The 27,370-nt window shown below is 39.4% G+C and overlaps 1 protein-coding gene and 1 non-coding gene across 3 annotated transcripts in view; one reads left to right on the top strand and one right to left on the bottom strand.

The window, feature by feature from the left end:
- CLYBL (citramalyl-CoA lyase) overlaps positions 1–27,370 on the bottom strand; it is a 238,525-nt gene that overhangs the window by 133,583 nt on the left and 77,572 nt on the right. The window lies entirely within an intron of this gene.
- LOC140706183 (U1 spliceosomal RNA) lies at positions 6,514–6,675 on the top strand. Its single transcript, XR_012085868.1, has one exon. It is a non-coding gene; the product is annotated as a U1 spliceosomal RNA (small nuclear RNA).

The following is a 27,370-nucleotide window of genomic DNA, read 5'->3' as shown; positions in this document are numbered from 1 at the left end:
TGAGAAAACAATGGTGCTCTAAACTAATCTACTGACTGTTGCTACTTGCTTGTGAACATGCAGCAGCCAACAGAACTGAAGAGCCAGTTTATTGACCCTGTCAGGATACCTGATTAATGGATAAACGCTGTAATTGATTAGCAGAGAAGTGTGAATTAAAACTGAGAGTACAGCATCAATAATGAATCTCTGACAAAAGGTAGCTGACATAAAATGTAAAACGATTGCCTGCAGCTATATCTTATCAAAGACTTGCTTTCTTAAAAACAGAAGAAGAAAAAAGTTTAGCCCAGGGTCCTGTCCTCTGCAGCTCTTTAGCCTTTTCTCTTGGTAATCATGCTCTGTATTAAACCACCAGCAAAAATGTTATGGGAAGGGCTCATCAATCCACCTTCATACTTCAAGCTATGCAAGGCCATCGAATGACTCCATTATCCTTTCACTTCTTTATCCCTTCAAAGATTTCTTAGACTTCCTTTATTTGTTCTCTCTGAAATTCCTGCTATTATGTTTGCTGAGAGCCATACATTTCCTTTGCACCCAATGCCTCTTTCTACCAGTTCTTGCAACCCTACCATATCAATCAGGCCTGAACAGCTACTGTGACCCACCAAGCCGAATGCAAGCTAGCAGCCCTGTATAGACAGGTGCTCCCTCAGGACTCATTGAACCTTCCTGGTTTTGCTCTCAGCCTCAGATTATTAGGGTGGAGTGAGCTGAGGTAGGGTAGAAAGGTGCAGTGGTTAAAGAGCTAGCACAAGACTCAGTCTGTCAAATCCTTGCTCATTGCTGAGTGACTTTGGGATGCTCCCAAGTCATTACCTATCAGCCAAATTTTCTGTTTTAAGGGGGGAGGCTGGGTGTCATGTTCACTTGCCTGAGCTGCTCAAAAGAAGAGCATGATATAAAAATAGCATAAATAAATAAAAAAAAGCAAATGGGTTGGCAAGGAGCTCAAAACAGTTTGATGTCTGTGATACTTTCAGTAAAGTTACTTTTCTGAAATACAACTCCCAGAATTTCTGGGTGTTGTAGCCAAAAACAAAAAAACAAACAAACAAAAAACCTTCCTCAAGCCCTCTATTAAACAGGGGGAAACAAGGCTGAAACACTTTTAATCTTCCAGAACGCAATGCATGTGCACAGTCAACAAAATCACGTTGCAACTTATGATTAAGTAGACCACCTCCAGTTAAGTGGGGGTAGGGAATTCACATATTTGTGAATGTGTCCATATAGTACCAACCTTGCTATAAGTTTGTGCATACAGCATGTAAAGGGAAAGGCTTCTAGTTTTCTGTATAATGGATCACTCAAATTATGCAATCCCCCACTCCCGTTTTCATCCCAATTGCAGGCTATCATGGAGCAGTTCAAGAGCTGTACCAAAAATATTGTACTGATTATAGAGCTCAGGTCCTATATTTCCCCTGTATCACTAAGTGAAAATGAATAAGTATAATACTGTAATATTTATTCAGGCTGAATAAATATTACAAGTACCAAGATCCAGGTCTATAGAGCCTGTGTCCTGAGTACACTCTGGTACTGGAGTGAGTCCTGGACCCTTTTTGGATGGCAGAGAGGAAGCTGAACATATTCCATATGCGTTGTCTCTGAGGCATTTTTGGTATCAACTGGCAGGACAAAGTTCCAAATTGAATAGTCCTAGAATGAGCTGGAATTTTTAGCATTTATACATTACTGAAACAGCGATGTCTACATTGGCTCGACGTCTACGTTGGGCATGCCGTGATAATGGCTGTCGGTCAGATTCCAAAAGATCTCAGACTTCCTTTATTTGTTCACTCTGAAATTCCTGCTATTATGTTTGCTGAGAGCCATACATTTCCCTTGCACCCAATGATCAATCAGGCCTGAACAGTTACTGTGACCCATACTGTGACTGTATGGAGAATTAATGCAAGGAAAGCACCCAAGAGACAGACCACAGCTGTGATACAAGGATATCTTCAAGCAGAATCTGAAGGCCTTAGGAATGGACCTCAACAGATGGGAAACCCTGACATCTGAGTGTTCAGCCTGGAGGCAGGCAGTGCAGCATGGCCTCTCCCAATTTGAAGAGCCACTTGTTCAGCAGGCTGAGGCAAAGAGGCAGTCCCAAAACCAGTAAAATCAGGGAGCTGGACAGGGGACAGATTGCATTTGGCTTCAGTGTCGAAGGGATTGTCACTCTCGAATTGGCCTTCTCAGCCAGTCTTCCAAGGTACACAACATCATGAACAACCTCCAATTATAGTGTGGAGATGGTAATAGAGGGAGGTGAGCCCACGCCCTGGCCCATGACTTGTGTTTTCTTCAGGTTAATTGTTAATCTGAAAACTTGGCAGTCCTTGCTAAAACAATTCATTACTTGTTGGAGCTCTTCAGCAGAATGGGCAACAATGGCTGCATCATCAGCAAAGAGGAAGTCCTGCATGCATTTCAGTTGGACTTTGGTCTTTGCTCTCAATCTAGAGAGATTAAAGGGCTTTCCATCTGATCTAGTCCAGAGATAGATATTTTCTGTTGCAGTTCCAAAGGCATGCTTCAGCATGACAGCAACAAAGATCCCAAACAGGGTCGGCGTGAGGACACAGCCCTGTTTCACTCGGCTTCGGATGTCAAAGGGATCTGATGTTGAGCCATCAAAAACTACAGTGCCCTTCATTTCCTCATGAAAGGACCTGATGATGTTAAGGAGTCGAGGTGGACATCCAATCTTGGGAAGTATTTTAAAAAGGCCATCCCTGCTAATCAAATCAAAGGCCTTTGTAAGATCTATGAAGGCCACAAAGAGTGGCTGTTGTTGTTCCCTGCATTTCTCCTCCAACTGAGGGAAAATACCATTTCAGTGATGGATCTATTAGCGCAAAATCACACTGTGATTCTGGATAGACTCTGTCTGCAAGCACCTGGAGTCTCTTCAGCACAACACGGGCAAGCAGCTTCCCTACAATGCTGAGAAGAGAGATGCCACGGTAGTTACTGCAGTCACCCCTGTCCCCTTTGTTCTTATACAATGTGACAATGTTTGCATCCTTCATGTCCTGTGGTACTCCACCTTCCCTCCAGCAAAGACAAAATATTTCATACAGCTCGGTGGTGATGATCTCTTTACAGCATTTCAGCAGAGATGCTATCCTTCCCAGGATAACTCGTCCCTTGAAAATTATACAATAATTACAACAGGTCTAGAACACAACAGCCCGGTTAATATAAAGGTCTAGGAAATTTGATCAGATTTAAGCTGTTGGTTATGACCTATACAGCCCTAAACATTTTATGACCTCATGACCTATTGGAGTGCCACTCCCCAAGGGTACCTACTCCTCTAACCTGTTCTTCTTAGGCTGCACTATTGAGGGTACCTACCCCCAAAATGGATTCTGCGCAATGGAGATAAATGTCAAATCTTCCATTTAGGTATCAAAAGCACAAGTACAGAATGAGAGAAACCTCTCTTTTGGAACAAGGTTCCTTAAAAATTTTTTATTGACATAGTCACATACAGTATAACAATTTCAATAATAGTCATATGATTGACAGAACGGAGCTAGATAGAACCAGGAAGTGCAAAAGAAGGCACTAACAATTAAGTTATGAGATTCTGGTTCTTATCTGTTTCCACCATTTGTAGTTAAAGATGGGATGCTATTTGGCAATGAGACTCTGTTCACCTTGACTGTAATGTATTGGCTTAACAACTCAGCAACATCTTGCATTTCAAAGCAGAAGGGTGAAAACATTCCAAAAGCACAACCTGTTAAGGAAGATCATCATGGAGGTGACATGTCCTGTGGCTCTTCAAGCCGCTCAGCTAAAGAATGAACTTTGCCTTCTGTAACAGTGCTGGAAAGGACAAAAGAGACTCATCTATGGATATTCAAGACAACAGCTTATTAACTAACTCTTTCCTATCATCAGTTTGCAGAATGCAGAGCTACATCTAAAAATATTTATGTAGAAAAGATGTTTAGGTTAAATCTATCACATACCATATAGTAATCATGCAATTAAATGCATTTTTAAAAGTGTAATCTTCGCTAAATATTAAGCACACGCTGTTAATACTCGAAATATTGAGTATATTGTCCTGTCATATTTTTCTATAATCACAAATCATTACTTAAATGTCCAGCACCACTATTGGTAGATCCAACTAGTAACCGCATAAAACTCCAAGTCTTGCTCCTTTTAAAATTATACAACAAACAAAAATAAGGGTTGAAGTAACTGACAGACAGAAAAACACTGTAGCATAGCAAGACGAATTCCTGTGATTATCTTAAATAGACATTAATAAAGAGTTCCTGAACATGATCACAGCCTTAATGGTAGGTTTCCTCCTCATTTTTATAGCCATTAAATATATACCGTAGTAGCTCCTGCATTATACAACAAAAAAGAGGTATTCATGGCACATAGTTCCAGTGTAAATCTTTACACAAGAACACCACGATGACCATCTCGTGGCATTGCAGTTATGTTATTTGCTAGTTGCCATGATACGAAGAACCTCCATGACACAAGTAACAAAGGAATGCCTGCAGTACTATAGAATTACAGACATGTGGTGTCTGCATTTGAAGTGTTACTGAACAGTTCAGCTCAAAATCAACATCTAGTGGCATAATCAAACAACATATTAAAGTTGTTAAATTCACTAGTTCTACAAGCTTCAAACTGCAAGAAAAAAAAAACCCAGCATTTCTTACATGAATACTTAGAAAGGAAACAATTGTTGTTATTCAGCTCCACAGTGTTAATTCAGAAACCAAATTATATAACGCCATGAGTGCAATTTGAGATTGGGTCTCTCACATTTTTATCTTGCTTTTCCCATTTAGAGTTCATAATGGCATGCACAGAGTTTATTGTAGCATACCTTTGACCCCCAATAATAATTACAAGATGTGAAATGAAGTGAAAGAATTCTAAGTACAACTACTTGGGCTGCTTCCAGAGAGGTACCAACAATTGCCCTACTGCTGTAAACTACAAGCGGAATGACAACAGACTCTCCACCATTGAATATCATGCTTTTTCTGTATCCTCATCCCACAATTTTCTGTCCACACCAGCATCTTCTTTTTAAGGGGTTCTGTTGGAGCAGTGATTTATCAGGTCGCTGAATCTCTCACAGCTGAAGACACATTTGCTATGCTCTGCATTGAGTGCCATATTTATTCATCTTCTTGTTAGTCGATTTTTAAAGTAGCACCAAAACACCTCTCCAGCTAATTTTTTTTACAAGTTACAGTATTAGCAAAATCCTGCAGAAACCAAAGAACATGATAGTGTTATAAACACTGTGAGGGTGGGTTCTTTCATCACAATTTTGGATATGTACTTAATGATGATGACCAGAAAGGTGCTATTATTTTAATTAAAACCTTAAAATCATCAGCAGTACTTCACTGTGTCCCCATTAAACACACACACAAACACACAGAGGTTGCTGCAGTTCAACACCTTGCCAAATGAGACAAATGGACTTTGCTCCTAGACCAGAGCCTTCCACAACCTGGTACTCTCCTGATATTTTATACTACAACTCCCTTAAGACCCAGCTGCCATGACTAAGGGTCTAGGGTGGTCAGAATCAACATTCAGAAGATGTGGGAGTTGCCACATTCAATGAGGCTGTAGGTAGAGGCTGGGGAAAGAATCCAGAGAGATAAATGGGATATAATTCAGTGGGGTTTAAGCACAATTAAGTAGAGCTATTTTTCCCCCGAAGACTGCACCCAGATCAATTCTGTGATTTGTACATCCAGAGGACTGACTCTGGGCAGTGGTGGTTGGTCCATCCAAGCCAGCAGGTCTGTATTCTGCCTGGAAACTTCTCCTGAGAAACTTTCACCCTCACATTCCCTGTGTTTGTGTGGTAGGGAGAGAAGAAGACAAAGGGAGCAGTAGGCTCCACCCACAAATGGTTGCTATGCTTTTCATCCCACAAACTATAATGAGCACCAGGTGCAACTGATGCTGTGTGAAAATAGTAGCCAATGAAGCAACTTACATTCTTCTTGTAACTGGCTCTAGTCAACAGACTGGTTGCAGCATTTTGGACACAGTGAAGTTACCATAAACTTTCTAAATGCTATACAGTGGTGCCTCTTTTTTTGAGCAATGTTGCACTTTGCAAAACGATTGTTCCTATGGGCAATCCTATTGGCAATTTTCGCTGGATGCTAATACTTTATCCTAATTGTGGGAGGAATACCTAGCATTAGGTGTTCATCCCACAATCCTCTAGTGTACAGGTACAGTATTAGCCTATGCTAATACCTTATGCTAATACATGTGCACTAGAGGATTGTGGGAGGAACACCTAGCCCTTGATGGGGGTCCTGCAGGGCACTCCAAAAAACTGAGGAGCTCTCTTGGCCTCTGGCAGGACTGGGGCTGTGCAGCCTTGTACTGAGTGGGAGGTGCAGCCAGGGGGTCACCATGCCTTGGGGGTGTGTCAGGGGACAGAAGGGGGTATGAGGTGCAAGTTCCATTCCAACTCATACCTTGCAGGTGAAATACCATGTCATAAAAGTGGCTTTCCCAGGGGAGGCTCATCCATTGCACTTCAGGCATGCTGCTGATCCCCTTTTTTCCCCCAATGTGGGGAATTCAACTGCATAATTTGTGTTAATGGGAGATTGCACTTGTGATTTCCCTGGTTTCTCTAGATTCCTTTTTATCTTTCTTTCTCCTCATCAAAATTACAAAGGTAGCAAGTTCTGGTGATGTCTTGTATTGCATTTCCCTCTTTTTCTCCCCTATGGGAAAGGATCAGGGCAAAAGGAGTCACCATTATCAAGAGCCAGGGGCTGCTTTGACTCCTTTCATCCTCTTTCTTTGTTGCTGGAGAGAGAAAGAGGGGGAAGGCCATCTGAGACCCATTGAATTTCCAAAGGCAGTGCAGGTGAGGGGATTGTTTTTCCCCAATATGGTATGGGGAACTGTGTTTTGCAAGATGATGTCTTCTATGGACAATTTTCACAAGAGTGATTTTTTTCCCCAATTGGAATGCATTAAATAGATTTCAATGCATTCCAATGGGGAACTGGGTTTCGCTTTTCGCAAGACAGTGATTTCCATGGAACATGATTTCCATGGAAAGAATTAAAATTGTCTTGAGAGGCACCACTGTATTCCACAAAACAAATTGTTATGTTGCTAATGTGTCATCAAGGGATGTGGTGGCGCTGTGGGTTAAACCACAGAAGCCTCTGTGCTGCAGGGTCAAGGGACCAGCAGTCATAAGATCGAATCCACGCAACGGAGTGACCTCCCATAGTTTATCCCAGCTCCTGCCAACCTAGCAGTTCGAAAGCATGTAAAATGCGAGTAGATAAACATGTACCACCTCAGTGGGAAGGTAACAGCGTTCCAGGTAACAGCGTTCTATGTCTAGTCACGCTGGCCACGTGACCACAGAAACCGTCTTTGGACAAAAGCTGGCTCTATGGCTTAGAAACAGGGATGAGCACTGCACCCTAGAGTCAGACACAACTGGACTAAATGTCAAGGGTAACCTTTACCTTTTCCCTAATGTGCCATCAAGTCAGAACAAACTTATTGCAACCCTAATAGGCTTTTAGTCAGTATGAAGTGGTGGATAAACTGATGGGACTATATCTCAAGAGACCTGGGTTCTAATCCCACTTAGTCATGGAAATTCTCTGAGAGGACAGGTGGAACTAGTAAAACCATTCCTTAAGTATCTCACTTAAGGTTGGTATAAGTCAATTCCAACTTCATGGCACATAACACACATACAGTGTGTTCAAAGTTATTGCAATATTTAAGGAGTTGTTGTACAATTTCCAATCCCCTCCCTATGAGTTTCCATTATTTGAAGCCAGGTCTCCTCAGTCGTAGTCCATCACTCTAACCACTACGCCACACTGGGTACAGAACATATTACAGTATTCCAAATAAGATGTAACCCTCTCCTGTGCTCATCCCACCAGGAAGACTGGAGTCACTGAAAAACACTGACTCCAAATCTAATCTCACAGAAGGGGCTTAAATGGATAACACTGGCCATGACACCATAAGCTTTTGAGAGTCTCACTGAATAGAGACATACTCCTCCTTCTAAAAGAAAAGGCAAAAAAAATAAAGTAGAGGGAAAGAACTGAGAAACCAGATGACCATAGAGAAGAACCTTATAATAGTCAAGAATGGAAATAATGGGCAAACAAATTTTGCACAGTCAGGAAAAGAACTTCAAGAGATTGAGAGGCTACAAACTTGAAGAAGCCAACAATTGCCTATTCAGCAATTTATAATTACTATGAAGACACTGAGCAGCAGGATCATATCCAATAGATAAGGGGCAGTACTCAACATTAAGGAGATATGGACCTGTCACCAAATACTGCATCACTGCAATGATCCCTAAAATTCATGCAGCATTGTGACATCACAACATCATTCGTGCCTTTGTGTGACCCACATCATTGTGTGGTTCTTGGACAGGGAAAGATTATGGGTTGTTGAAGAGGGCAACACCTGACAGGGCACAAACAAGCACCTCCTCTAAATACCAGAAACAAAGCAATATAAAACAAGTAGTTTGCAAGAGGTATTGTTTGTTTACAGGGCAGAAAGGTCAAATTGCAGCTAAACTCAATCCCAACGGACACTGTAGTATAGTGCATAGGGTGACACACTAAAACTTGGGAGACTTGGTTTCAATTCACTTTTCTGAGAAGAAAACTCACTATCTGAAATCCTGTTGACATTGGTGTAATGTAAAGTTATGCCTGTAGAACTGTACAGAGCGTCACATCCAGGCAGTCTGCATTGTGCAATTTGATTACACAACTGATCATGCAGTTCACAACATAACTATTGCAAAGCACATCTGCTCAAGTCCTTCATGCATATCACTTATGTCCCACAACAATTTCCCCTACTAGTTACATAACATGGAGCTGCAGAAGAGCATTTTAGCCTCTAGGATGGCAATGATAAACCCACTCTTTAAATATCTCACATACCTTGAAAACCTTATTAGGGTGGCCATGAAGTCAGAAGTGACTTGATGGCACATAACAACAGCAATGTCTGTCTACATTTTGCAAAGAAGCAGAAGCAGGAAACCAGGATAACTAAAATACCAGTCTAGAGAAAGCTTAAGACATTGTTTAAGTCTTAAATGTATTTCTATCACAATGGACCCTTAGTACTATTTCTGAGTAGATATGCATAGACTTGCATGGTAATCCTCCTCATCCTTTCTGAAAAAGTGAGGAAATGTGTTGGAAACTGAGGCGTACATATTTCTGTCTATATAGCGAATGTGAGGATTAGCAGTTCCAAATGTCAGATTATATTATGAGGAGGCACAGGTACTGTAAGTCGCAAGACTGGTAACACTACAGCCCTATTTAGATATTCAAAATTCAAAGCATGGCCTTTCCAACAGTCCTGTCCTCGGGGGCGGGGTGGGTTTCTAACAAGAGACAGTAGAAGTGCTCCTCTGAGCACAAGCTGTCCTTGTGATAGGGAGAGCTGGGAGGAAATGTTGGTGCTGGTTAGAATTGTGAACATCTGCATAGTGCTCTATTATACAGTACAATAGAGGTATACTCTAAAAATGACCCAAAATTGTCCCCATTACTGTCTACAAGAAGGAATGGTTTAATATAGAATAGAAAATTTTCAAGAAATACGTAGAGATAAATAAAGTGGATAATTTTTTGTATGGCAATGTGAAAAATTCAATGCAGAGTATGGATCCATTTGTAACAGATGGATGGGTTCCCCATCAGATCTAATGCTTCTAAATTGCCATTCTAAGGCTAGAGAACTGCCAGAAAGCTAAGTAGTTTAGGTATCTGGATGCAGGTAGGGAGTTCAATTCCCCACTGTGGTCACAGGCACAATGGCCATAAGAACCAAACCTATATCAATTTTAATGTTATTTAAATAAATGTATACATTCACAGACACACAATGCAAGGGTAAACTTGATTTATTAGGACTGCAAAGTGAGATTTTTTTTTCAATCCACCAGCAGGGGCTTTTTAAAATACCTTGGGTCTAAACTGATTCAACTGAATTTGGTTTGGCGATTGTAAATGGTGCTGTTTAAATTTGTGCCTATGTGAATTTTGGGTGAAATGAGTTTTTCTTCTCCAGTTTTAAAAAATTCTTTATTACAATGATTAGTGGTGCATTGTTTACTGCTCGGTTGTTGACACTTGTCCTCTAGGATGCCTCCCCTCCCTTTTTTTCTAGTCAGTATCAGCTTTTAGCCTGAACAGCTGCTGGCTGAATGCAGAAGAAAAAAGAGCCAGGAAGTGAATTAATGAAGGGATGGTTTTTTAAAATGAGCTTTGTGGCGCAGTGGTTAAACTGCTCTACTGTAGCCAAAACTGTGCTCACAACCTGGGGTTCAATCCCAGGTAACTGGTCAGTAAAATGAGTGCCTAGCTCACGGGGGGGGGGGGGGGAATGTGCAGCCTGCATAATTAACTTGTAAACTGTCCAGAAAGTGCTTAAAGTGCTATGGGGCAGTATATAAGCAGCATGCTTTGCTTAAAAAGAAAGATAAATCTCTGGGCAGGCAAGACTCTTGTCACTTCATGGGATCCCTCCTCTGCTTGTTCTCCCTCCTGATCACTGGATCTCATATCTGGCTGCTCCATATCACCCTAAGCTCCCTCCCAGCTCCCAGTTTCAGAGCTGATCTCCTCTAAGGCAGGCATTGGAGGTAGAGCCACAGGCAAGAGATCCAGGCACCAATTGAGTGGCCCACTCTCAGTGCAACTTCACCAGCTGGGCTGAAGTGGGGTAGAGACTGTGGGCACCCAATTAGAGTAGGGAAGGAGCAACCAGAGGGGAAGGGGGTGCGAAGAGTTGCAATCCAGGAGCAGGGCAGCAGGGTGAAAGGGAGGCATAAGCAAATTGAGGAAAGTGAAGCAGGGATTGGCAAGGCACAAGAAGGCGGACCGACAGCCAAGAATTACGAGAAAGACGTCTAATTAATTTAAGCCAAAGTGACTGTATGTACCAATTTAAATACCATGTTAACTGAAATGATATACTGTATAAAAAAAGTCAGAACAGGAATCGATGCAAACTGGCAGTGCAACTGAGCCCTGTGCCTCCTTGACAAGGGCTGTACTCAGTGATCCATAGGGTCCCTCCCTTCCAGCTTCGCAGTTCTCAGGTGGTGACGGCAATTATTATTTGAGGGTTTAAAAAAATAAAATAAACAAGGACCTCTTTCGTGCTTAGGGATCGCAAAGGGAAGTTGGCTTTTATGCTTTAAAATGCAGTTTCAGCAAAAGGAGGCAGCCACATGCTTCATTGCTAAAAGTGGGTGGGGGGACGCTTCCAGACGAGGTCCTTGCTGTGTAGTCACCCTACCTCGTTCATAAATGAGCATCCCAGATTTCATTGTCCTTTGTTTAAAACTGTCCTATGTTTTTTTCTGAAGTTTTTTCCACACAAAATCCATTTCTTTACACAAAGTCTATTACGGACAGAAAGAATAGCCGCAAAACACTTTTTAACAGATAGCAATATGAGTTGTACATCTGGAAGCACACCTCGAACATAAATGCTGCTATGCAGAACTTTATATTTGACTAGAGCTGTGATCCTGGAAGACTGAAATTGCCTCCTTGTCCCTGCTCTAGAGGTTAATAACTGCTGTGTTGAGGGGACGGATTTTGACTGGGATAAAAAGATAAAAACAACATTCAACAGCAGTGTTCTCCAAAAGGAAACTGGAGCCTCCATAGCAGCTTTGAAGTTAAAAATCAAAGAAGAAAAACATAAAATGAACCATTTTGGGGAAGTGTGATCATAGTTCTTGTGTCTATTTTGGTTCCCAGTAGACGGCTACTCATCATGAAAGGTTAAGAAAAGTGCACCAGCTAAAATTCAGAATTGAGTGACCATACTTACAACTCCTTTACTTTCCCTCTTCAAAAACTGGACACATGACCATTAAGGCATTTAAGTTGAATGAACAATGTATTTTTAAAAAACACCTACAACCCAAAATCCCATGTTTCTATTGTTGCAAAAATATTATACTCCATGTATGTTTTCTTCTCTCCTTGTATCAAAAATGACCCCTGTTGGTTTAAGACTGAATATTTTCTCCTTCCTTTAAATCCAGGCATAGGGAATCAATTAACTTACAAGAACACAGAATCTTTTGGCAGAACTACAGCTTGATTTCTTTTCTTCCAGAAAGTATATTGATAGTTGTATATGAACAAAAATAAAGTGCATATATAATATTGTACTGTATTACATCTTCAGATGTAATTGCTATGTGCAGGAATATGAAAAGTGGCAATGTGAAAGACTGGCTTTATTTTTCGAGTTTTATTTTTGCAGTTTACATTTTCTGTTTCTTTGAATCATAACATGTGATCTGATCATTGATACTGTACATGTTTTAAAATCAGAAAGATAAACTGCTTGCTTTTAGTTACATTTCTTGAATTGTTGAAAAAATTATTATTCTTTTTAATTGAATTAAACTTTAATAATTAAATTAAACTTTAATAATTAAATTATCATCCAAGTTGCATCATTTTCTGATTAAAAATCACAAGATGGTATCAAATGTACCCTAACTAATTGCTTCTTTTTTAATGTTTTCTTATAATTAAGTAAAACTTATAATTGACAAAACTACAACTACATCTTGATCTTTTAATATAAAATATGAAAGCAAGTTGTAGCCATACCAGTTGACCAAATAAGCTTGAGGGGAACCAAAACTATTTCCCTGTATACATGTGGCAATTGTTTAGCCTTGTTTTGCAACATGTTATAGTCAAAAATTTGAGACAACTTGGCTGACATCATCATTCCCCAGCTTTTCCCAAAGCAAAGCAAAATTTAAGACATAACAAGATGGGTCAGCCCCAGTTAAAGTGGAGCACGTGGAATCTGAAAGATGGACATGATAAAGGACAAAAATGTTAGGGACCTCACAGAAGCAGAAGACATGAAGAAGAGGTGGCAAGAATGCAAAGAGCAATTATACCAGAAAGATCTGGATGTCCCAGACAACCAAGAGAGTGTGGTTGCTGACCTTGAGCCAGATATCCTGGAGAGCGAAGTCAAGTGGGCCTTAGAAAGCTTGGCTAACAACAAGGCCAGTGGAGGTGATGGCATTCCAGTGGAACTATTTAAAATATTAAAAGATGACACTGTTAAGGTGCTACATTCAATATGCCAGCAAGTTTGGAAAACTCAACAGTGGCCAGAGGAAAAGATCAGTCTACATCCCAATCCCAAAGAAGGGAAGTGTCAAAGAATGCTCCAACTACTGTACAACTGCACTCATTTCACACGCTAGCAAGGTTATACTCAAATTCCTACAAGGCAGGCTTCAGCAGTATGTGGACCAAGAACTCCCAGAAGTACAAGCTGGATTTCGAAGGGGCAGAGGAACTAGGGAGCAAATTGCTGACATGTGCTGGATTATGGAGAAAGCCAGAGTTTTCCAGAAAAAACAACTGTGACGAACACGGGTTCGAAAACACACGTGTACGCTTGGACAGAGAGCAATCAGGAGTTTGCACATGCTAAAATGAGCTGAAAGAGTCCAATTCAGCCAGCCATGCCACAACACTCCTTCTCACAAGTCTGCCCACATAAGAACACCCTGGTACTCTCAGATATTATTATGAAAAGGTCAAGTGGGCTTTGTAGTCCTTAGACTTAACTTGCACCACTGACAGGACTCTAAGTAAGCTAGGCCGAGGCAGCACTCTCAGATGACCCTATGACAAGTGTACTGTTCAGGAAACCAAATGAGTTTTATAATCTTTATTTTATTAAAAAAAAACATGTTACTAGATATTCAAAACCAAATTAAACCAAAACAAATAATCTAGCATTGTGCTGTTTAGTTACACAGATGTAGTGAATCAAAGAAAACATGAGAAATAGAAAAGTATTCAAAAACCCAAAAAAGCCATTAAAAAGAATAAAACAGTTCCAGTCCAGGAAATCATTAGTAAACAAAATAATCCAAGTTGGTTATAACAAGGCTATAGTCCTCAGTGATACTATAGAATAAAAATCCCTAAACAAAAGTAAAAATCCATTATATGTCCCATAGTCCTTAGAAAAGAAGAATCCAGTAAATATACCATAGTCCTTACAAAATTACAAGAGCATAGTCCATATGGAGTATTCCAAGAAAAGAAGTCCATAAAGAATATTCCATAGAACAGTCCATAGAAAATAGTCCATGCATAGTCCTTAGGAAAAATCCCATAAGTCCAAAAGTAATCCAGCAAAGCATAGAAACCAGTCCATGTAGGTAGGCCACCAAACTCTCTCTCAAGACATCAGGGTAAGTCCCAAATGGCTGAAATGTAGGTCACGAATCACTGAAAGGTCGGTCTTGGAAAGACAAAGTCCATAGGTAAAAAGTTCCTTTTTCAAGAGTAACTGGCAAGGGCCTAATGCACCTTCCCACGATGTCATCCAATCAGAGTTCGTTACTAGGCAAACAGTCCTGTTACATTACATGAATTCTTTCTCATACACAGCAGATGTTATTTGGGTTACGGTGGTTTATCAAAGAGCCACAACAATTTCCATCTATCTAATCACACAGAGTCCTTCTCAGGCCTTCAGAATAACATGCTCTCTGCTCGCCTAGAAAACAACTTGTCAGCATAGCACAGATATTATATACAAAGAAACAAAATGGAACCTCTCTGGCTCACTTCATAATTACAAAACCCATATGCCTTAAAAGATTTTAACTTAAAAACCCATCTCATCACAACAACTACTTCTGCTTCATTGACTATGCAAAAGCCTTTGACTGTGTGGACCACAGCAAACCATGGCAAGTTCTTAAAGAATTGGAAGTACCTGACCACCTTATCCATCTCCTGAGAAACCTATATGTGGGACAGAAAGCAACAGTTAGAACTGGATATGGAACAACTGATTGGTTCAAAATTGCGAAAGGAGTACGACAAGGCTGTATATTGTCGCCCTGCTTATTTAACTTATATGCAGAATACATCATGTGAAAGGCTGGACTGAATGAATCTCAAGCCAGAATTAAGATTGCCACAGGAAATATCAACAACCTTAGATATGCAGATGACACCACTCTGATGGCAGAAAGTGAGGAGGAATTAAAGAACCTCTTAATGAGGGTGAAAGAGGAGAGTGCAAAAAACGGTCTGAAACTCAACATCAGAAAAACTAAGATCATGGCCACTGGTCCCATCACCTCCTGGCAAATAGAAGGGGAAGACATGGAGGCAGTGACAGATTTTACTTTCTTTGGCTCCATAATCACTGCAGATGGTGATAGCAGCCACAAAATTAAAAGACACCTGCTTCTTGGGAGGAAAGTGATGAAAAAACCTAGACAGCATCTTAAAAAGCAGAGCCATCACCTTGCCAACAAAGGTCCACATAGTCAAAGCTATGGTTTTTCCAGTAGCAATGTATGGAAGTTGGAGCTGGACCATAAAGAAGGCTGACCACCGAAAAATTGATGCTTTTGAATTGTGGTGCTAGAGGAGACTCTTGAGAGTCCCCTGGACTGCAAGGAGATCAAACCTATCCATTTTGAAGGAAATCAACCCTGAGTGCTCACTGGAAGGACAGATCCTGAAGCTGAGGCTCCAATACTTTGGCCATCTCATGAAAAGAGAAGACTCCCTGGAAAAGACCCTGATGTTGGGAATGTGTGAAGGTGAGAGGAGAAGGGGACGACAGAGGATGAGATGGCTGGACAGTGTCATCAAAGCTACCAACATGAATTTGACCCATCTCCGGGAGGCAGTGGAAGACAGGAGGGCCTGGTGTGCTCTGGTCCATGGGGTCTCAAAGAGTCGGACACGACTTAACGACTAAACAACAACAATGTGGAATCTGCCAGATCACAGCTTTTCCAAATAACATTCCCAAGTGCTACCTATGCAGATGTTTCAAAGACACTTGCTTTACTCTAGCAAACTATGCAATTCAGACCCAGCTCCTAGGTAGACATTTCAAGCTTATTTTCCACTATAGAAGGCAGGCTACTTCTCATATCAATAAATACAATTCTGTAAAAACTGCAAACAAGGGCAGAAGCATATTTTGGCTAACCACCACCCCATCATTCCGCAAGACCTTTTTCTTCAGGTAAGCTTTCCTTCAATGACTGGCTGCCTGAGAGGGGTTTTAAATGGACGGTTGTACTTTACTGCTTTGAATGTGTTTTGGATATTACTTTTGTGTACCATTTTAGGGTGGAATTTGCTTTGATATTTTTTTTAGTATTTGTCGATTTAGTATTTTTAGCTTTAAATATTGTCTTTTAATGATGAAAGCTGCCTTGGGTTCTTTTAAAAATATTTTAAATAAATAAAAAAATAATATTTAAAATATTGGTTAGCTAGCTCAGTGACTTAGGTTCCTGGCAGTAGAGCCAGGGATCAAGAGTTAAATTCTCCACTCTGCCTTATAAAAGAGCCAACCTGTATGGCCTCAACCAAGCTGCATGATCTCAGAGCATCCTCAGAGGAAGGGAAAGGTAAAATATTTCTGGGTACTCCGTACCTAAAGAAACCATGGAATATAATTCAAAACTCACTTGATGGCATGTAATCATTATTATTCGCACACATGAGAGCACATACAACATAATTACAGTTAACCTAGATGTGATATTTCATAAATTAAGAACAAAGAAACCAGCAATTAACTTGGCCCAAAAGATACATTTCAATCAAGAAAATACAGATATACAGCAGCAGATTTTGTACATATACTGTCACTGTTATGAAATGGTTCATGCCATGTAGTTTTTCCCCTTTTTATACTTACAGATCCTGGCCCCAAGCAAGTGCCTTATTCAGGCTGTGATCCTTTCCTTGTCTACCTAAGCTTTTAGACTACAGTTTAGAGTCCTTTAGCCACTATGATTATGCTGGTTGGGGGAATGTAATCCAGCAAAGTAACTTGTCCATGCTCTGCTTGTTTTTAAACATGTTTAGGACTACATCATTAACATACTACAGGAGCAAAGGAAAAACTACACACAGAGTTAAATAACTATCTTTAAGTTATGCTCGTCCTTTTAGAAATGCAAATAGTACCAACAAACCTTTGTGTTCTGCTATCAAATTTGGGTTTAACAACCTCCTATTGCTGTGATTTGCAGCAGAGGGAAGCTTAATATCTAGTTTGGACCTAAGAGATCAACAGCTGTGAATCAGAAAGTCCTTGGCACAAATCTCACCTCTGCTAATTAATTATTAATCACAGATTGGTCTTCTCCAATCTCATCTGCAACAGATGGATGAAAAGAAGAAGGATCCTAGAGTGTCAGTGTACTACCAAGATTACAAAAAAAAAAATAAAAATCATCTATTACATATCATGCCTGTCCTGTAATTTGCTCAAGATGACAAAAAAAGAGACCGGTTGTTGTGGGTTTTTCGGGCTCTTCTCCTTTCCACTTTATTTTTACAAGTATGTGAGATAGGTCAGTGTGACATGAAATGAGTGGCTCGGGGCTACACAGTGCAAGTTATCGGGACTTGCAATCAGGTCTTCCCAAGCTGCAATCTACTGTTATAATCATTAAATAACATTGCTCCTAACATATTAATTTTTGAACAAACTACAAAATTTATACTTATTGACATTATTTCAGGCTAGACACTGGCTGAAATTCTGTTGCACCGAGATAACCATGGAAATGTTTGGACTCGATGGCACGTAATAATAATAATAATAATAATAATAATAATAAGAATAAGAATAAGAATAAGAATAAGAATCCTACATTAACATGAAGCCAAGAACACATACAACATAATTACTGTAAATTTAGTTATAATATCTCATAAATTAACAATAATTCTTAGACCGAAAGGTCCAAGCAAAATGTAAAGCTGAGGAAGCAGCAGAAAAAAATTGCAGCAGAGCAGAAATAATACACACAAAGCACTTCCACAGGCATGTTCTATGATAGTTGCTATGTGAATTGCACAACTAATTACGTAATCGGAAACCACGTAATCAGTTGTGCATCCCCAACATGAACTGTGCAACAGCAACATGGATTTTGCAACTGTTCCATGATGTCTGGATACAATGCCTGTCACACTTCCACAGGCATAACTTTATGTTTTGCCAACTTGAACAGGATTTCAACCAATGACTTGCAAAGCTAAATGAAGTACAAAAACATTTTCAAAGGAAACTGAGTCAGCTTGAATAATTTATTCTATCATTCATGTTTTCCAAATGGCATAACATAGAAAGGCATTGCATTAATTAAAGACACGTATTGCTCCTGCAGCATGCCTGATCAAGACACAAGAACAGAGGCACTTAAAATGCCACTTTCAAAGACCATCAGGGTTATTTTCTGAGTGGCACGTTTCTAAACATTTCATCATTGATTTGAATATATGTCAACACATTCTGCTGGTGTGCTATAAAACGTGAACCTTGTCAACAGCAAAAGAAAAAAAGTAACACACTTGGGACATAGAGCTTTTGTGGCAATGCACTGTAGCAGTATAATATTTTTTTAAAAAATTATCATCTGTTTAGCTGCAAGCAGCAATTAATCTTCTCATACAATGTTTTAAATAACACCTACAGGAGTTTAAAAAAACCACACACCATATCCAAGTGCTGTTTCAGTTTACTTTCACTGCCTTTCAGACCTTGTTGATCTGAAATTTCTAAAATGCAACACGCAATAAATTTTGCAATTAGGTTGAAAACGTGAGCTAGCAATATTTATTTCCCCTTTCCTCAGTTAATAAAATTACTTAACTCTAAGCCTGCAAGTGAAAAGAAACCCTGGGAGTACTGCAATCCTCAGAGGATTAATTTCACTTCCATGAAATGACATTTTATTCCCAAATCATTTAACCTCTGACTTTTCATAACTAGACATACAACCCCTTGAACTATGATTTAGTGACTCAAAGGTGGTGTAGCAACCCTGTCATGCGTGGGAAATTAACAGCTTTCCCGAACCCCCAGTTGAGGATGAAGAGGTGATGCCTAAGGAAAAAAGTGTGTGTGAGGGGGAGAAAATCTGATATGCTACATCGAAAAATGAACATTTCTTTGAAGCATCAGTTAATGTAAAATGAATTTGCTCATACTTATTGCTTATCCTTTTCTTCTCTTGGTCAATGAGCTGTCCTTTTCTGGTTTGTTTCGCTAATGCTACTCTCTAAAATGCCATCTATAAGGATGGAACTATACAAATAATAAATAGTTCTATTCTTTTAGCTAAAACACAATTGAAAATACTATGCACCTAAGAGGAGTTATGGAAGTGGTTTTCATAACTTTCTGGCTGGCTGTTTGCATGCATGAGCACATGAAGAAACTTACATACAGCATTGTCCAAGAGTGCAGCATACGGCTGGACTGATCACCTGTATCTCATCATGACACCATGGGATATAAGATGGTATATAAAGATTAATAAATAGAAGTAACAACTAATGAAAGTTATATTGGCCAAGATCTGATACAATGTTGAGAGAGTTGAAGGTCCTGCCAATTAATTTATACAGGATGCTAGTCTTATGGAGGATGGTGACTGGAAGAGTAGTGGATTGTTCTAGTATCCACATAGCTGGTTGCAAACGTCTGGTTTCCTTTGTGGGCTAATCAATGGCAGTCTCATGCAGGGGAGCTGCACCATCCCGGCAAGCAGGCCTATGGAAAACTCCTTGCACTATGTATGAAGAGGTCCAACCACTCAGAGCAACCAAATGGTGCAGAAGCACACTGCCCCAGTTGGATCCTGGATGCTGTATTGAAGTTCCATCAAATTATTTTGGCATCAGCATCTGAGAACCCCACAAGCATGTCTCTTTATTGCAGGCAGTTTTTTTAAAAAAAATACAGTAACAATAAATTAAATAACTGCCATTGCCTGTACTTCCAAAACATAAAAAAAATCTGCTGCCTGTAGTGGCTTCCTCATTCTTTCCAATGTAAAGGTTGGCAAAATAATCTACATCCATCACTTACTTGCCACATAAATAACCATTGGAAGGCACAACCAACCCAATATGAAATAAACATCCAAATAAGTGAATAGATCGGAACTTTCTTTTCTTTTTCTGGGAGCAGATTAAGGATCATCTTTGCAGGATACAGACAGCTTGAGTAAAAGAATACACATTTCTTTAAAAAAAAAACAATTCTAGCAACAGTTCAGCCATGCATCAGGATGGCAGTGCTTCCTTCTGCACTGAACAGTCATCCAGACAGAAACAGTGACACAATGGCTGAAATCCAATAGTTGGTTGCAACTAGAATACGCCCATTGAATCACTGCAGATTTGGCAAATCAGCACATATGTAAGTTCCATTGATTCAATGAACATACTCTAACTGTGACTTACTGGATTTCAGCTCAATGTCTTTCTGCTAGCCATCTGTCCAGAAGCACCCATGACTGTTGCTTCTATCAAAAACTAATATAACTTTCTGGTGCAATTCTGAAGACACTTGTTAAAAAGGAATCAGTAACTTTGCAATTCAAATAAGTTTCCTTATAATACATAAGCTGGGAATTCAAACACATATGGGAGTCCTCAGGACACAGGATGAACTACAAATGTGAGCCCATTCTGAATACACTCTGCTCCTTATTTTCCAGATTGACCAAGAACTTAATAGATTCTTCAGCATTGCATTTTACAATGTTGCTTTTTCTATGTGCTTTTGCACATAGATGGTCATTTCCCAGAAAACAATACTTTCATTAGCTCCCATGTTTACAGTTTTTTAAAATAGTGGTGGGAAGAGAATACAATATAAAAGTGGGATAGAGGATGACATGTGGATTCCACCACCACCATCTTATATATTCTATGAAAACCATGTCTGATATAATCTGATAATACAATTCATCTAATAACCACTTTCATTTTCCTGATTTGAAATAAACATCATCATCATCATCATCATCATCATCATCATCATCATCATCATTATTATTATTATTATTATTATTATTATTATTATTATTATTATTATTATTGGGGAAAATAAATGTTGTTTACCAGCCTCTAATGACTAAACCAGACCAAAACGCAGCCAGGACAAAGAGAATGAGCCATATTTTTGTAATGGTACCAAGGGACAAGTGAAAAGATCTAGTAATGGGGAAAGACAATGACAAGTGAAGGAAGATATACAACATGTGACTTCAAAAGAACTAAGAAACACAGGTATTGGTAAAAAGGAAGCTGAAAGGGAAAGCTGAGAGAGTCAAGTCTTGACAACTACTTGAAAGAACATAATAAAAGCTGAATTACAATGAAAAGTTCTGGTCAGAGAAAATACTGAAAAGTTTAAGTGTCACTGTCATGGTTAATAAGCAGTATCAAGAAAGCTATTGAAGAAAATGCAGCTGCCATCAAAAACAGTTGTCTTTTTTAAGAAATTGAAAGTCTTGTTCAAACACAGAGAAGAAGAAAATTGTGTGTGTGTGTCTGTGTCTGTGTAATAAACCTGAAGGGATACAAAAAGATTTTGAGAAAAATGTCACTACTACTAACATAAGGTCAACAAAAATTAATTTTTTCAATATACAGGAAAACAAGTAGAGGTAACTAGACTATTGCATGACAAAGGAGTTAAAGGATCTTAAGTGCAGAGAATAAGATTTATTTCCTTACATTCAATATATAATTCACAGTGCATATGTAGAGTACCTCTTCGTACCAATTGCTGGGTAACATGTAGGCATGACTTCCGTATTTCTTGGACTTTACCCCCCAGAACTCATCAGAATTCGCCCAGCCAGAATTCTAGGGACTACAATCAAGAAAACAAAGTCCTCACAAGTGGTTTCAACTGGTGGTACACGGAGACTCTGGCAGCCATTTTGGTCCTGAGGAGAAGAAAGAGGAAATGGGTAGGTGAGGCTAGGCTTTGTGGGAGCTGCAAGGAATTGGTGGTCTGGTAGTGTGCTTGGTTTCTGTTTTTCAGGAAGGGGGGGTTGAGAAACAAAGAGCCTAATGGGCAGGAATTTCCAGACCCCTAATTCCTTGCAGCTTTGACTGGGGGCATTCCTGCTGAATTTGGGTGGCTGAAATCCAAGAAAAAGAAGTCCCATGCCTAGTAGCAAGGAGGTGATATTACACTCTTATCCTGATTGCAGGCTTCTCATGATCCTTGTTTAGACGACCCTTTTGGTCTCATTCAATACACCACATGAACTGATGATGATCATGATGATGATGGGAAAAAACTTAAGACATACAGAATGATGTGTGAAGTGTGCATACATTATGTGCAAGTGGTGGAAAAACATAAATACTGACCTCTGTATTACCTCTGCTCATATCCCTGCTCAGTCTCTGGCATGAGATTAGCAATCCACAAACACTTCAGTTTGGGATCCTAGGAATCCTGACACAAACTAGTTTTCCCTCCAGGGGTTATGAATAGGTCATGCTCTATCCCTTTTTTACTCTGTTCATTTTGATTCTCAAACCAGTCCCACACAAGGAGGAACTATTATGGAATGTAACAGGCTTGCAATGTATCCAGACACTCACAAAATAAACATGAAATAAAAGAATTACATGCAAATCAGTCTGCAGAACTGAAACAGCAATTCCCAGTTGCGCTGATTATCATAAAAGGTAATAATGTTCAGTACGTATGTGGGAAATTAAAAAAAAACCCTCTCAAATGTGTTTAATTAGAGGGAGATCCTCACAGCATGAAATGGGGGGAGCACGTGTTCCTTGAAAAGCAATTTTAATTTTATAGCATGCTCTTAACTAATTACAACATCAAGCTTGGGAGTTGCAGTTACAAAAAGGGATGTGGGAGAGATGATTATACACAGAAGAGAAATGATGTCTGAACATGGTACTGGGGGAAGAACCTTAGATAAACAGGAATGTGACAAGTGAACACTTCCACAGTGATGCTGTTGGATAGATGGCTGTATGGATGTGTAACGGATGACACTTGGTCCCTTGCTTCATGGCTAAGCACGGAAAAAAATACTGCCATCTGTTAGTTCTGCAGATACTTCCATCCGTATCATCGGGAAAATGGTAACAGCAATGTTCCTGTGGAAGTGGCAAGAAAAGCGTGCAAAAAATTGATTGTTTGGATGAGGTATTTGTTAGGGAAGATGTACCAAAACAAGAGGAAGCATGTGTGTGGTTTCCAATTGCCTACACACTCCAATTTTAATTTGAGAATATTGTAGGATGTAAAAACTGGTGACTAACTCCAGCAGAAAAAGAGAACCCTGGCATGACAAATGAAGTGTTCACAATGTGCAGGAAGGAGTTGAAAATAACTCCATGTAGGTTTTAAATTGTCCTTAAGTTTGGTTTAGCTTCCTTCCATTTACCTTTTTACTGCATTAACATTTCTTTTGTGGCAGCTGCTGCTGAGAACCTATTGTAAATTTGGGCAATTAGGACTTTTGTTCCATCTGTCCCTCCCCTTAGTCAATACTATGGTATCAAAGGAAGCTAATTCTGTGTAGGTTGGCTCTGACTCTAAAATGGGGGGAAGGGGAATCAAAATTTACCACTGTGTTGTCTGTGTAAAGGGTTTTTTTTAAAGCATTTTTTCCTCAAAATGCTATTTCAAGCTTACACAGTTCTTCAAATAATCAGTTTCAAGTCTCCCATGCAATTTTCACAAGTAGGACATAGAAAACAGATACTGGTAGAAAGTGAGCTTGCTCTCTGAACCCCAATTAAATAGATGTGAAAAATCTTTACCATTCTGTGTCAAAATGTGAATAATGCTAGTCTTGCCAATATGCTGCTTTGGAGTTTCTTGAGCACCGAAAACAAAAAAGTAATAGAAATATGGAACCCAAGAAGCCTGTTTCTAGAATAATCAGATACAAGAAGTCAAGCTTCTTTTAGATTCTACAATTTAAAAGAACAAGAGGAAGGCTTCAGAGGTTGCTCCCCTGGGGTGAAAAAGAATCCTGGCCATAACAATGCCATCCTAGAGAAAAAGCTAAACTGATCTTCGCATCCAGATCTTCCAAATCTGTTAAGAGGCAGCTGTATTTCCTGTTTTTGCTCTGGTGGGGCTGTTATTTATACCTTAATCTCCTGATAGTATAAATGCAAGCGCAAGAAAAGAAATGGTGCTTGATTCTGCTCTTTGTATAGATTGGCTACAGTTACCTAAACAGTACAAGATGAAACAAGGATGTCCATTATTGGGTTTCTTTGCCCTACAGGTTCTCCTGGACCTAGATTCTACTTTTAAAATATTATAAAAATATTTTCTTACATATAGTTTCATGTGCTGGCAAAAGATATATATAAAAAAGAGTGGGAATTCCCTGCAGTCTTTTTTTAAAAACAACAACAACAACAACCACAATAGAAAGATCCCATTCTCTTCACGTAACCTTATTATTACACCGAAATACCGACTTTTTACTCTGCTTGTAGCAATGTGTAAAACTTGTAAGTTCCATAGGGCTGTTTGTTTACTTGGATGTCTATGGATGAAACTTCCAAACACAATTTTACAAAAATGAGTCTCTTCTTTTTCACATTCATGTAACAGACCGCATGAGCAATTATAACAATCAAATGCTACAAATTGTGCACCCAAGTCCTCAGCAGCAGTACCAATACAGAATTCTATAATTGCAAAGTTCAAGTGTCATTTTGAATTTCAAATTCAGGAAAAATTCAGGATATCTTCCTCAGATGGGTTGGGTATCGACAACATAGAAGAATCATCTTCACATGCAGAATCTTCAAAACCCCTAGAGCAAGGTGGCAAGGGCCTTAGCAGTCTAAGTGGCAACAGCAGCTCTGGCCTCTTCAGATCTCCCACTCTTTCTGATTCATATCTCTTACTTACATCCCCATTCTTTCTTAGGCCCACCCCTTTTTGGCTGATCCAATACTTCATATGGGGTTATAACTGCAGTACTGAACTCTCATTGACTGAACTGATATCACGGAGTGCATATTAATATTTGAGATCCTCAAAACAGAATAGTTATCAACTGCTGCTTTGAAGAGGAACTCTGTTGAATTGGCTTGAATTAAAACCTTATAACATTGCCAGAGGTAGTTTTTCTTAGGATAAACACTGAGAAATCCCAAGAGGTAAGTTAAGAGACCGGAAGCCCAGAAGCAAGGAATGGTGAAATGGACTGAGAAGGAAGAATCTGAAGAAAGGTGTTGATGACAGGGAAGAAAGGCACTTGAAGGAGGCAGGAATGTTTGAGGCAAATGAGAAACGGGTTAATGAAGAAACGTCAGAGCAGTAAATATTTAGAGATCCTACATAACATATCTGAAAGCCTGTATGATGTAGTAGAGTGTTGGACTGGAACCCAGGACACCTGGATTCAAACCCCCGCCTCAAATCCATGGAAACTCTCTGGGAGATAGCAATGTTAAATCACTTCTTGAGAATTTCATATGCCCCAAAAACCAATTATTGTTGTCATAATGTGCAAGGCACTGGACATTACATAGCTACAGCACATCTTGTATCTATTTTCATCGCAGCTCTCTGATATGGATGCAGCATTTCTTAAGGGGCAATGAAGGGGAAGGAGCAGCAACCAGGAATGGAGCTGGGGATGGGGAGAAAGAGATCATATTTCACTTAAATTGAATAACCACACAACCAACTGGGTAGTGAACAAATGGCACACACCCAAACTTATGAATTTTCAGAGTCACAAGAATCTGTCAAAGCCGAATAAAACTGCAGAAATAATGACAGCTATGTTGCACTTCCTACTGGTAGAGATGTTGCCATATAACAGGACAGATTCAGAAGGGAAATGTTAAGAGAAGTAACAGTAGTAAACTGCATACAAGTTTAAGAGCACATTTCCCACTATTCTATCCCAACACAAAAAGAAAGTAAGAGAAATATGTGATTTGGTTTTAAGTAGCATCTACCCTACTTTAAAATAAAGGGATCTGCTCTGAAGAAATTGTGCTATAAACCTTGGAATTTTACAAGCAAAGTTTATATTAATTCTTTAGAAGCCCTTTGTGCTTATAGTTTCAGACAAAGAGTCTAAAATACACCAAATAAATATCAGCATAAAATTGCATGCAGCTGCTTTAGTCTAAGCATTCCCAAACCATTATAATAAACATCAGTGGGCCTGCAGTAATAATCTCATCGATCCACAAGGAAGTTTCTGTCCAATTCTATCTTATCCCTAAAATGATACAAAATTAAACTGCTGCTAAACTACTTGCAAACATATTTAAAATATGGCTCTTCTGGGTGGCAGCAATAACTTTTTAAAATTCCAGTCTTGATAACTTAAAACAAAGCAAACAATCTGGGGAAACTGGGGTTTTGCATCCATTTCAGAGGAAAATGAAATAAATAAAAACAATCTACACAGAACAGGAAATGAATTCAGATTGTATACAACAGAAAATATAGGAAGAGAGACTGAACTCCTCCTCTAAACAAAGTTTGCTTATTTAACTTACACTGGTTAGAACAGCAAAATGAAAACATATTTAACACCCAAGAAACGCCCTTACAGAAACTAAGTAGGTGGTAAGATCAAAGACACCCTTCTCTTGAGAAAGGGAATGGAAAGAACACTTCTGAATACAAATTTATGAAAGAAAATTGTACAGTAAAATGTGTAAAAGCCTCAGAATACAGTGAGCATTCAAGAGGTCAATGGGGGAGATATGGAATACTAAACAAGGATTTATCCATGGTTAGAATCCATGATCAACTTTGGACTCATGGCTACAGGGTTACTCATACAGTATATCCAATTACTTTGTTCCACTACCAGAAAGCTTCTATTTTCTGGAAATCCTGGATTAAATCCAATTCTACTTTCAACTAGAGTAGACCAGCTGAAACAAAGAGGAGCTCTTCCCGCAAAGCTTCTTCTATCTTGCAGGAAAACAGAACAACAACAAAAGAAAAGAAAAACAAAAAAGACACGGTGGCACCTTAGCAACTAATTGCTATACGAGAGTTTATGTGAAACCTGTCCACTTCATAAGACATAATAAGCTCTGGTGAAGTGGGAATGTTCCCTATAAGGTTACATTAAAATAAAACACTTAGTCTTTAAGGTGCCACAAGGTCTTTTTTTCTTTCTTTTCTGTTTCTTGTTGATATGCTTGCACAGACTAACATGGCTACACCTTTGAAAAATACCAAAACAAACGAACAATCCACAATAGTTAAGCAGCTTCTCCATTTTTCATTCTGTCCAAGTCAGTGTGTTGAAACCCCTAGACATCACTGACCTGAAGACACAAAATGGTTGAGTACTGCTGGGGAGGGGATGTGTATTTTAGGCACCATGAAGCCTTGATGGAACTGCAGTATTGGGTCTCAGGGC

The sequence above is a fragment of the Pogona vitticeps genome, chromosome 3, assembly GCF_051106095.1.
Source record: "Pogona vitticeps strain Pit_001003342236 chromosome 3, PviZW2.1, whole genome shotgun sequence".
Lineage (NCBI taxonomy): Eukaryota > Metazoa > Chordata > Lepidosauria > Squamata > Agamidae > Pogona > Pogona vitticeps.
Note: the sequence above shows the minus strand (reverse complement) of the source record. Positions and strands in the feature narration are given on the sequence as shown.